We start from the raw sequence: 11,679 nt of genomic DNA, 5'->3' as shown, positions 1-11,679 counted from the left end.
TCTATCATTCTCCTGATCTCAGTCATCACAGTTGGGAGAGGGGGGTGGTCAGCTTGCTAAGAAAACTCCACATTTGTTCAGAAAGTCTCCAGAAACTAATTTTAAGTTGAATACATTCCCTCTGGCTGCTTCTAGCATTCATCTTCTTCTCTCCCCCACTGTTGATGCTGGCTTTACGGAATACTGTCGTTTTTTATTTTACCAAAACTTCGCAAAGTAGGTTTGCCTTTTCCTCTCATTTCTTTTTTTAAAATTTATTTATTTATGGCTGCATTGGGTCTTTGTTGCTGCATGTGGGCTTTCTCTAGTTGCGGCGAGTGGGGGCTACTCTTCGTTGCAGTGCGTGGGCTTCTCATTGTGGTGACTTCTCTTGTTGTGGAGCATGGGCTCTAGGTGCGTGCGCTTCAGTAGTTGTGGCATGTGGGCTCAGTAGTTGTGTCTCGAGTGCTCTAGAGCGCAGGCTCAGTAGTTGTGGTGCACTAGTTTAGTTGCTCCATGGCATGTGGGATCTTCCCAGACCAGGGCTTAAACCTGCGTCCCCTGCATTGGCAGGTGGATTCTTAACCACTGGACCACCAGGGAAGTCCCTATCATTTGTAGATTTTTTGATGAAGGCCATTCTTTATTGGTTCCTGGGTAGTGATATATCCCACAGCCTGCACTGCAGTCATCTGGGTCCTTCTGTTTCACGTTATCCTTGTGGGTGTGTGGGGACAAGGGAGCTGGTGCTTTTGGCTAGTCTTCCTTTTACAGTCTATGCCAGTAATAAGCTATCTTAATCTAAAAGTGATTCACTCTACCTTTACTGGCCATGGCCTTGGCCTTGCCTTTCCTTGCATGTGCTTGGCAAATGGCAGCCCCAAGCCCATCCTCAGATACTTGGCAACAAACCCACAGAAACGGTAGCTACACAAAGTAACAGCTTCCGATAGACCTCTCCACAATTTCCTGGTCATGGTCCCACTTTGGAGGCTGAGATTCTTTGGCTTCTCAGAATTTCCCTGCAAGCTCCAATTGTTCACTCCAATTGTTCTCTTTCAGTAAGGTTAGTTAGTGTTATCTTTGCTTTGATCTTCCAATTCTGTTGGAATTCTGGGGACTTACACATCACCATCTCATCCTAGAATCATGTAATATCTGCTTATTGTAATAAATCCCTTAATCCCATAACCCTCCAAGTAGTTCTTGCCTGACTTAATCTTGACTGATAAAATGAGATTCTTTTTTAAAGCTTGCATTGAAATGGAAAACCTCAAAAAAGAGGATTTGAAATATGTTAATATACAGGAAATATTTTGTCTAGAGGAGGAAGTTTGGGATTTGGTCAGCTCTGAGCAACTTTTTGCATCTTTTGCAACTTTTCTTCCCCCAAAGCTTAAGAAAATCCAAATCTCTGGATTGTGAGGTTACAATTTTGCAAATCCTTGCCTCTCTTTCTAATTAAGTTTTTTTTTCCCTAATGTCACTTGGCAATCTTTGTCTTTCCTTTTCTTACAGCTCTAAAATATAGAGAATGAACAGACTTACTGCTGAAAAACAAGTGAATGATGAAAATTGAGAAAATTTGTAGTAATGATTAGACCATATGGAGTAAAGTATCTACTTTTATTAGAGAAAATTTTCTTCTGATATAAGGACAATTGCTCTTATCTGAGAAGAAAACATGTACACCAGCTGAACTTGGAAATTTCCTTTTTGTCTTATAATGTAATAGCATCAACGTATCATGTTTTTCTTAAAACTGTGTATTTGTATTAATATGTTGCAATTTGAAAATAACCTTCACATGTAATTTTTTTCATATAATCTCTGTGATTTATGTAAGGCAAATATTATCCTTATCTTGTAAATAAAAACACCCAACATTAGTAGTCTGAGTGATTTGTACTATATTGTGAAGCGTGAAAGTGGTAGAAAATAAATAATTCTATCCAAATGTGTACCTTTTAATTCTAACTATCCTTCTTTTTTTAAAATTAATTAATTAATTTATTTTTGGCTGTGTTGGGTCTTCGTTTCTGTGCGAGGGCTTTCTCCAGTTGCGGCGAGCAGGGGCCACTATCGATTGCGGTGTGTGGGCCTCTCACTGTCGCGGCCTCTCGCTGCGGAGCACAGGCTCCAGGTGCGCAGGCTCAGTAGTTGTGGCTCACGGGCCCAGTTGCTCTGCGGCATGTGGGATCCTCCCAGACCAGGGCTCGAACCCGTGTCCCCTGCATCGGCCGGCAGACTCTCAACTACTGTGCCACCAGGGAAGCCCTCTAACTATCTTTTAATTAAGCTTGTAGATACTTGCAAGCTCAAAAAAGAAAGGAAATTAATATAGATCAAAAGAGAAAAATAGTAGCTTTTTCTTTAGGGACTACTGTCAACAAAAATTTGTGAAATTAATAACTTCTGAAAATTTCAGTTGGCCCACCTTAGACATTTGCAGTTATTGACATTTCAGCCCTAATGGCCTGAGACCCTTTCTTCCTAGGCTTTAAAATTTGTAAAGGGAAAAAATTCACCAATGGGTAGTTGTGGCTGGACCATTAGACGTGCTTCCAATAGGCTTGGTTTGCTGAAGCACATATCATATAACTTTTCACACAGCATTCTCATTTGAACATCAGACTAAATTAGTATTTAAAGAACATTCTTGACACTTTTACTTGTTTAACACAAATTTTGTATGACTGATCACATTTTGAAGATTTAGAATAATCTGATTTATATGTTGTTTTTGTTATTGTTATGTTTGCTAGTATGCCTAATTATACATATATTCCTAAATCAGTGGTGTCTATCCAGGGGTAGCCATTGGAGTCACTTGTAGAACTGCCTCAAATATGTAGGCAAAGGAACTATCCCAGGTCAATAGAACCAGAATCTCTGGAGGACAGAACTTTCCTATGTGCTTAAAAACAAATAAAATAAAAAAACAAAACTCAACAATAACAGCAAAGATACTTCCCTAGTTATTTTTGTATTTCTGGTATTCGTTATTATTAGTTAACAAAAATTTGGTAACACAGTAGAGACATTAAATAAATATTTTCAGATAAGTAAATACTCAGCCCTGATGGCAAGTCCAATTTTACTACCAATTTTCCCTCAGTGATTGAATAACAAATGGTTCTCAGAACCTCACCACCTGAATCTGCCCAGTACTACTTTGCTGGTTCAGAAGTAGTAGGAGAAATCTCCCCAACTACAATCCTCAGATAAAAGCACTACCCAAGACATAAGGTGTCCTAGCAGTTGAAATTGAGTCCTGTACATTCTGCAAGAGCTATTTATTTATTTATTTAGTAACATCAATAACATGAAATTCGGGTGGGGGTGGGGAAGTTAAAGTGTAGAATTTCTGTATGTGACTGAAGTCAAGCTGTTGTTAGCTCAAAATGCCATCAGAACTATAAGATGTTTTATGTGTGTTGTAAGGAATAATGATGTTACTTTAAAAATTTTTGATGATTAGGAGGTGCAGACATGGAATAACACTATGGAGAGGCACAAGGGAAAGAGATGTGTTATACTCTCGGGTCCTATAAGAGGGTGGCACGCATGCCACACAGGGACCATATGGGAGGAGTGCCAAAGGAGGGAACTCATCTGACTCAGGTTGAATGAGGACCCATGGGTATGTATCTTTATTGGAGGTCAGGGTGGGGGGTTTAATTGGTGCTTTTGAATGTCACAAGGTCACAGTCAGGGGAGGGCAAGAAGGGCAACTTGTGCCAGGGACCAGCCTTATCACATTGGTGCACCTAGTCACCTGGGTGGGGTACTCACAGCCTGCTTGTGGGGATATTGAGGCATCAGGGAAAATATGGAGTTTTCAAAATGTACCTTACAATAAACCTATGGTAACCACACACAAAATATATATACAGAAGATACACAAAAGAAGAAGAGAAAGGAATCAAGGAGTATCATCACTACAAAAAAAAAATCAGTGAAACACAAAGGAAGACAACAAGAGAGGAAAAGAGGATCAAAAGAACTACAAAACAGACAGAAAACTGTTAATTAATGGCAATAGTAAGTTCTTCCTTATCAATAATTACTTTTATTGGCAGTGGTGGAGGTGGGCGAAATGGATGAAGGTGGTCAAAAATTACAAACTTCCATTTACGAAATAAATAAGTCCTGGGAATACAATGCTCAGCACAGTGACTATAGTTAATTAAAAAAATAATTACTTTAAACTTAAATGGATTAAACTCCCCAGTCAAAAGGCACAGGATGTCTGAGTGGTTAATAAAACAAGACCCAACTATTTGCTGTCTACAAAAGACTCAGTTTAGATTTAAGATCACACATAAGATGAAAGTGAAGGGATGGAAAACAATATTTCATACAAATAGTAAACTATGGAGAGCAGGTGTGGCTATATTTATATCAGACAAAATAGACCTTAAGTCAAAAACTGTCACAGGGACAAGGGAAGATATTACATAATGATAAAAGGGTCAATCCATTAGGAAGTTATAACAGTTATAAATAGGTTATGTATCCAACATCAGAGCACCTAAGTAAGTAAACCAAATAGTAACAGAACTGAAGAGAAAAACAGACAATAATAGAAGATAAAATCTGCAACAGCATTTATTTTAAAAGCTCATGAAATGTTTCTGTTACTTTGAGGATAATTGTGACCAACTCTAAATTTGTTTTAAACAGATATTTGAAGTGAAAATGACCTGTTAAATTAGTTTCATGTCACCAAAATCAATACCTATTCATTGAATCTGACCATGACAGGTAAACAGTCCTTTAGACAGGACTCTGTCCTAGAATATTTTTGTTTGCATCCTTATAGGATGCAGCTTCTTTTCTCATATTCATTGTCTAAAACTCAATTCTGAAATTAAGGAAAAATACAGGTGACTGATAGACACTTAAAGAATGTACATAAAGTATAATGAAGCTGGAGGGAAGTGTAAATATCCACATCTAGAGAATGTACATATTTCTATGTTCAGGAGAAAGAAAACATATCTCTATTTAGATATCTTTTCTGTTTTTCTTAGTAGCTTATAAAAGATTAATTTAAAATACTAATGACAATTATTAGCATGTTTCTACCAGGTAGAGGGTAACTCATGAAATGTAATCTCAGCTCCTTTAGGAAATCTTCAAATCCGATTATTTGAAGGAATATGACAGAGAAGGTCACTGAAAATCATACTTTGAGCAGACAAGGTGTCTATTATTGAAAGGTAAAATATTTAAGGCTAAAAAAAAGCAACATTTGAGAGTTTCAAGTAGTTTCTGTCTTCTCGGGTAGACCTTTAGGGCAGGCCTTCCTTTTGTTCTGAAATGAGTTAATTTGTTAAGCAAATTAATTAACAAATTTATTTATTATTCTATTCACATTCTGTTCAGTAATGTGAATCCAGTATAATTCTGGTAGAATTTTCCTTCTGTGGAGCTAGGAAAATTTTATTGTCTACATGTTGCCAAAAATTATTGCATGCTCTTGGAAGATTTTTGTGTATTCTTACCCAAGGGATTTATCACTTGAGATCAGGACCACAGCCAGTGGAGGAAAAGTAGTAGAAAAAGAATTGAACTCAGTTTGATGCAGCGAATCCTGAATTGTTTTGTTGTCCTCAAGACTAAATACATTAATTTTGGAAAATTAATGTTTGTGATTTTTTTTTCTTTGGGAACAACAACTCATATTTTTAAAGATGATTGGGGAGTCTCTGGTTTTGATCTCAAGTGATAAATTCCAAACCCTAAATAAGTGATAAATTCCAAACCCTAAATATTCATTCTTTAGGGAACAGTCTTTGACCACATTTTAATTAATGAAGTGATAACAATTATTTGTATTTTTAAAGTCCTCAAATGTGAAGATATTAAACAATTTACTTGTAAATAACTCATAGCTCATGGGCTAAAGAAGATGTCACAATGGAAATAAGATATTATTTGAACTGACATATAATGGAAACATGACATCTCAATACATTTGGTGTATAACCAAAGAGGTACTTACAGAATAATGTATAGTCCTAAATATATATGTAAATAAAAGAATAAAAGGGAAAACCAATGTTCTAAGTGTACATTTTAAGAATTAGAAAACCAATAGCAAATTAAACATGATGAATGGAAGCACAGAAGTAATAAGGCCCAAAACATGAATAAATGAGTCAGAAATCAAATAGAATCAACAATATCAAATATTAGTATCTGAAGAGATTAAGGAAACCAGTCTGACAAAACTGGTCAAAGACAGAGAGGGAAAGAGAGACTGTGAGAGACAGAAAGGGGGAAAGAGAGAGGGAGACAAAGAAAAAGAGAAGTAATACAAGAGAAGAAAAGATAATATACTACAGATTTTTTTTTTTACATAATGGGCATAAATCTTGAAAAACAAAACTTACCAAGAAGAAACAGTACATCTGTAAAGCCAATGTCTATTAAAAATACTGAATTTATAAATGTAAACTTTCCCATAAAGGATAACTCCAGATCCAGATGCCTTCATCATTGAATTATTTTAATTACTTAATAGAAATAAGGCTGATTGTATACAAATGTCTGCAGAAGATAAAAAAAGTAAGAATGCTTCTCAATATATTTTATGAGTCTAACCTAAAATAACATTTTTTTTTCAAACTCAGTTCTGTCATGGATATTCCAAAAAAGGGAAGTTAAGTTATAGGTCATTCTCTTTCACAGACATACATGCAAAAAATCTAAACAGAAAGTTTGCAAACAAATCAAATGTCATGTTAAAAAATTATATACACATTTACAATTTTACGGTATAAAATTTGGATTTGTTCAAAAACGGTAAGTTTGGTTTAGTATTTGAAAATAAATTGATGTATTCTACCCATACGCATAGAGTGAAGGAGATAAATAATAGAATGATCTCCATAGATATAAAAAAGTTTTCGATAAAATTTAAAACAGATTCATACTCAAAACTCTCAACTAGCAATGAATGGAAGAGAACTTGCTTAATTCAATAAAAAGTATCTACAAAACACCTACAGTAAACATTACAATTAATGTAGAAATATTGAAAGCATTTCCACAAATACTAGAAGGGAAGTAAGGATGCCTGCTATCATGATTTCCTTTCTACTTTGTACTCAAAATCTTAGGACAATAAGGTAAGAAAAAAGAAATAAAAGTTATATAGTTTGGGAAAGAAAAAATAAAACTGTTATTATACATAGTTGGCGCTATTTTATTTGTAGAATACCCAAAAGAATCATAAGGTATTAGAAACAATAAGTGAATTTAGTAAAAATCCCTGGATATGGGATCAATATGCAAATACATTGTATTTTCATAGAAACCAAAAAAGCAAAAAATCATCAGGAAAGCAAAATTTTTATTTTATTTAATTAATTAATATTTCTTTAACATCTTTATTGGAGTAAAATTGCTTTACAATGGTGTGTTAGTTTCTGCTGTATAACAAAGTGAATCAGCTATATGTATACATATATCCCCGTATCTCTTCCCTCTGGCGTCTCCCTCCCACCCTCCCTATCCCACCCCTCTAGGTGGTCACAAAGCACCGAGCTGATCTCCCTGTGCTATGTGGCTGCTTCCCATTAGCTATCTATTTTACATTTGGTAGTATATATAAGTCCATGGCACTCTCTCACCTCGTCCCAGCTTACCCTTGCCCCTCCCCATATCCTCAAGTCCATTCTCTATGTCTGTGTCTTTATTCCTGTCCTGGTCGTAGGTGCTTCAGAACCATGTTTTTTTTTTAGATTCCATATATATGTGTTAGCATACGGTATTTGTTTTTCTCTTTCTGACTTACTTCACTCTGTATGACAGACTCTAGGTCCATCCAGCTCACTACAAATAACTCAATTTCATTTCTTTTTATGGCTGAGTAATATTCCATTATATACATGTGCCACATCCTCTTTACCCATTCCTCTGTCAATGGACACTTAGGTTGCTTCCATGTCCTGGCTATTGTAAATAGAGCTGCAATGAGCATTGTGGTACATGACTCTTTTGGAATTATGGTTTTCTTAGGGTATAGGCTCAGTAGTGGGATTGCAGGAAAGCAAAATTTTAAAATGATAGCATTTACAATAGCTCCAACAACATCTAGGGGAAAATTTAATGTAAGAAGCGTAAAATCTCTACAATGAAAATAATAAAATATCACAATGGATTCAAAGCAATCACAATCAAAATCCTGGTATATGCTTTATTCCCCAAATTGACAAGATTCCGAAATTTATAAACAAATGCAAATGGCTATGTATATAGCCAAGACAAACTTGAAGAAAGAGAGCAAAGTTGGAGAATTCACATTACTATTCATCTTTATCTTGGAGTTCAGAATCTAGAGCAAAAGCGTTGAACTACAAGAAATCCTATTTTTCTTTTCTTTTCCTTTTTTTTTGTGAAAAATCTGAAAGAGAAATTAAGGAAACACTTCCATTTACCATTGCAACAAAAAGAATAAAATACCTAGGAATAAACCTACCCAAGGAGAAAAAAGACCTGTATGCAGAGAACTATAAGACACTGATTAAAGAAATTAAAGATGATACAAATACATGGAGAGCTATACCATGTTCTTGGATTGGAAGAATCAATACTGTGAAACTGACTATACTACCCAAAGCAATCTACAGATTCAATGCAATCCCTATCAAATTACAAATGGCATTTTTTACGGAACTAGAACAAAAAAATCTTAAAATTTGTATGGAGACACAAAAGACCCCGAATAACCAAAGCAGTCTTGAGGGAAAAGAATGAAGCTGAAGGAATCAGACTCCCTGACTTCAGACTATACTACAAAGCTACAGTAATCAAGACAATATGGTACTGGCACAAAAACAGAAACATAGATCAATGCAACAAGATACAAAACCCAGAGATAAACCCACGCACCTATGGTCAACAAAGAAAGCAAGGATATAGAATGGAGAAAAGACAGTCTCTTCAATAAGTGGTGCTGGGAAAACTGGACAGCTACATGTAAAAGAATGAAATTAGAACACTCCCTAACACAAAACACAAAAATAAACTCAAAATGGATTAAAGACCTAAATGTAAGACCAGACACTATAAAACTCTTAGAGGAAAACATAGGAAGAACAACACTCTTTGACATAAATCACAGCAAGATCTTTTTTGATCCACCGCCTAGAGTAATGGAAATAAAAACAAAAATAAACAAATGAGACCTAATGAAACTTATAAGCTTTTGCACAGCAAAGGAAACCATAAACAAGATGAAAAGACAACCCTCAGAATGGGAGAAAATATTTGCAAACAAATCAACAGACAAAGGATTAATCTCCAAAATATATAACCAGCTCATGCAGCTCAGTATTAAAGAAACAAACAACCAAATCCAAAAATGGGCAGAAGACCTAAATAGACATTTCTCCAAAGAAGACATACAGATGGCCAAGAAGCACATGAAATGCTGCTCAACATCACTATTAGAGAAATGCAAATCAAAACTACAATGAGGTATCACCTCACACCAGTTAGAATGGGCATCGTCAGAGAATCTACAAACAAATGCTGGAGAGGGTGTGGAGAAAAGGGAACCCTCTTGTACTGTTGGTGTGAATGTAAATTGATACAGCCACTATAGAGAACAGTATGGAGGTTCCTTAAAAAACTAAAAATAGAACTACCATACGACCTAGCAATTCCACTACTGGGCATGTACCCTTGAGAATACCATAATTCAAAAAGAGTCATGTACCACAATGTTCATTGCAGCACTATTTACAATAGCCAGGTCATGGAAGCAACCTAAATGCCCATCAACAGACGAATGGATAAAGAAGATGTGGTACATATATACAATGGAATATTACTCAGCCATAAAAAGGAATGAAATTGGGTCACTTGTTGAGACGTGGATGGATCTAGAGACTGTCATACAGAGTGAAGTAAGTCAGAAAGAGAAAAACAAATATCGTATATTAACGCATGCATGTGGAACCTAGAAAAATGGTACAGATGAACCAGTTTGCAGGGCAGAAGTTGAGACACAGATGACGAGAACAAACGTATGGACACCAAGGAGGGAAAGCCGCGGGTGGGTGGGGATGGTGGTGTGATGAATTGGGTGATTGGGATTGACATGTATACATTGATGTGTATAAAATTGATGACTAATAAGAACCTGCTATATAAAAAAATAAAATAAAATTCAAAAATTAACCTCCCCTCCAAAAACAAACCTTACTCCCCAAAACTCTTTCTGAGAATTGAGCTCTACTGATGAGTTTAAAGAGAGGCACAGAATCAGTGAATGGTATTTTACTAATTCAATTAATATTACACTTTGACCAGTGAAAGGGGAGAATAAAGACCATGGCTGAGGAAGAAGAGGATGACTTGAGTGGAAGTAATGCCAGAAGATAAGAGATGTAGCACCCAAAGAGTAAGTGTTGTCAGAAACATTTTTCATCCTGCTAAGAAAGCCAGGTTGGGGAATAGGAATAAGTGGTAGATTTTTAGCTAATTTTGAAATTGAAAACATTTTTTCTCAATCAAGGAATTAGAATTTCTAAGCCTATGGCAAGATTCTGCTATAAACTTTGTTTTATTTCCTACCTGAACTCTTCCCTATGAGGAATAAAGGATAAATACTGCATCATGAGTAGGTTTTTTAGCTCTAGATTTAGAAGTGACTGGAGAAAAACAGGAAAGGAAACATTCCACTCATTATCTTCTGGGGGGCAGTAGAAAAAGCTTGATATAAGGATTTGATCAGAACTGGATTTGATCATAATTGAGCCTCACAATAGAACAAAGCATCGTGTTCTATTGTTCAGCAAGAGATATATCAAGCTGCAACATAATCCAAGTTGGAAGTGCAGATAAATTTCTTAACAACTCCCAACTATGGCCAATTTTCAGGCATCCTTTTATATTTTACCAATGCTAGACCCCAGGCATCTTGAAGACATACTTACTAAACCATCCTCTGACTATTCTTTTTATCTGGATGATTCTGATATTGAGTTAGCACTAGGATCAACATCATAAATCCATTTATCTACAGAACTCTATTTCCAAGTCTACTGCTTGTGAGCTGGGAGGTATTAGTAACAATAGATATTTATGGAGTGCCTGCTGGCTACTAAGTGCTGGGTGCTGATGTTCAGGAAATGGGCACATCGAATATAGTCCTTCTCTTCTTGAAACATACATTCCAGTGGTAGACAGCAAGTTACTTACCTTCTTTAGTTTCTATTTTCTTAATAATATTAATATAGGATTTAGTAAATGGCAAATGTGTGTCCGAAAAGTCATATAGGTCCATAATTACTAAAGACATTCTGAAAGAGAACTAGACGAAAAATGTCACCTGCCATATCAGTAAACAAAGGATGTTGTGGACATAAAGCCCTCAGTCACTGCAGCCACCCCTGACTGTGCACCCTGAGGGGATTCAGGATGGAGGAAAAACAGGATACTGGCCCTAGATAGTTAAGGTACATATCAAAGGAACGAATTCAATGAGCCCAGACTCTTGCATCTTCCCATACATAGAAAAGTGCTAAATTAATTAACTTGAGATGTTTGTTTCTTCTTTAATTACCAGAAATCTTTTGATGGCGAACAACCTGGTTTGTTTTTGCAAAACTCCTGGTTCCTCCCTTACCTCTTTAGAACAGTTCCTCAGGGCTATCTGGGAGGCTGTCTTCCAGACTTAAG

The 11,679-nt window shown here is 36.0% G+C and overlaps 1 long non-coding RNA gene across 1 annotated transcript in view; it reads left to right on the top strand.

Annotated features, from left to right (window-relative positions):
* The window catches only part of LOC117200587 (uncharacterized), a 66,834-nt gene extending 64,910 nt beyond the window's left edge, over positions 1 to 1,924 (top strand). The window contains exon 5 of the long non-coding RNA XR_007479878.1: positions 1,498 to 1,924. This is a non-coding gene — a long non-coding RNA (uncharacterized LOC117200587). The remainder of the gene's footprint in view (positions 1 to 1,497) is intronic.
* Positions 1,925 to 11,679: the final 9,755 nt, after the last annotated feature.

This window comes from Orcinus orca, chromosome 10 (assembly GCF_937001465.1).
Source record: "Orcinus orca chromosome 10, mOrcOrc1.1, whole genome shotgun sequence".
NCBI lineage: Eukaryota > Metazoa > Chordata > Mammalia > Artiodactyla > Delphinidae > Orcinus > Orcinus orca.
The sequence above is the reverse complement of the archived record's forward strand: the minus strand, read 5'-3'. Positions and strand labels throughout refer to the sequence as shown.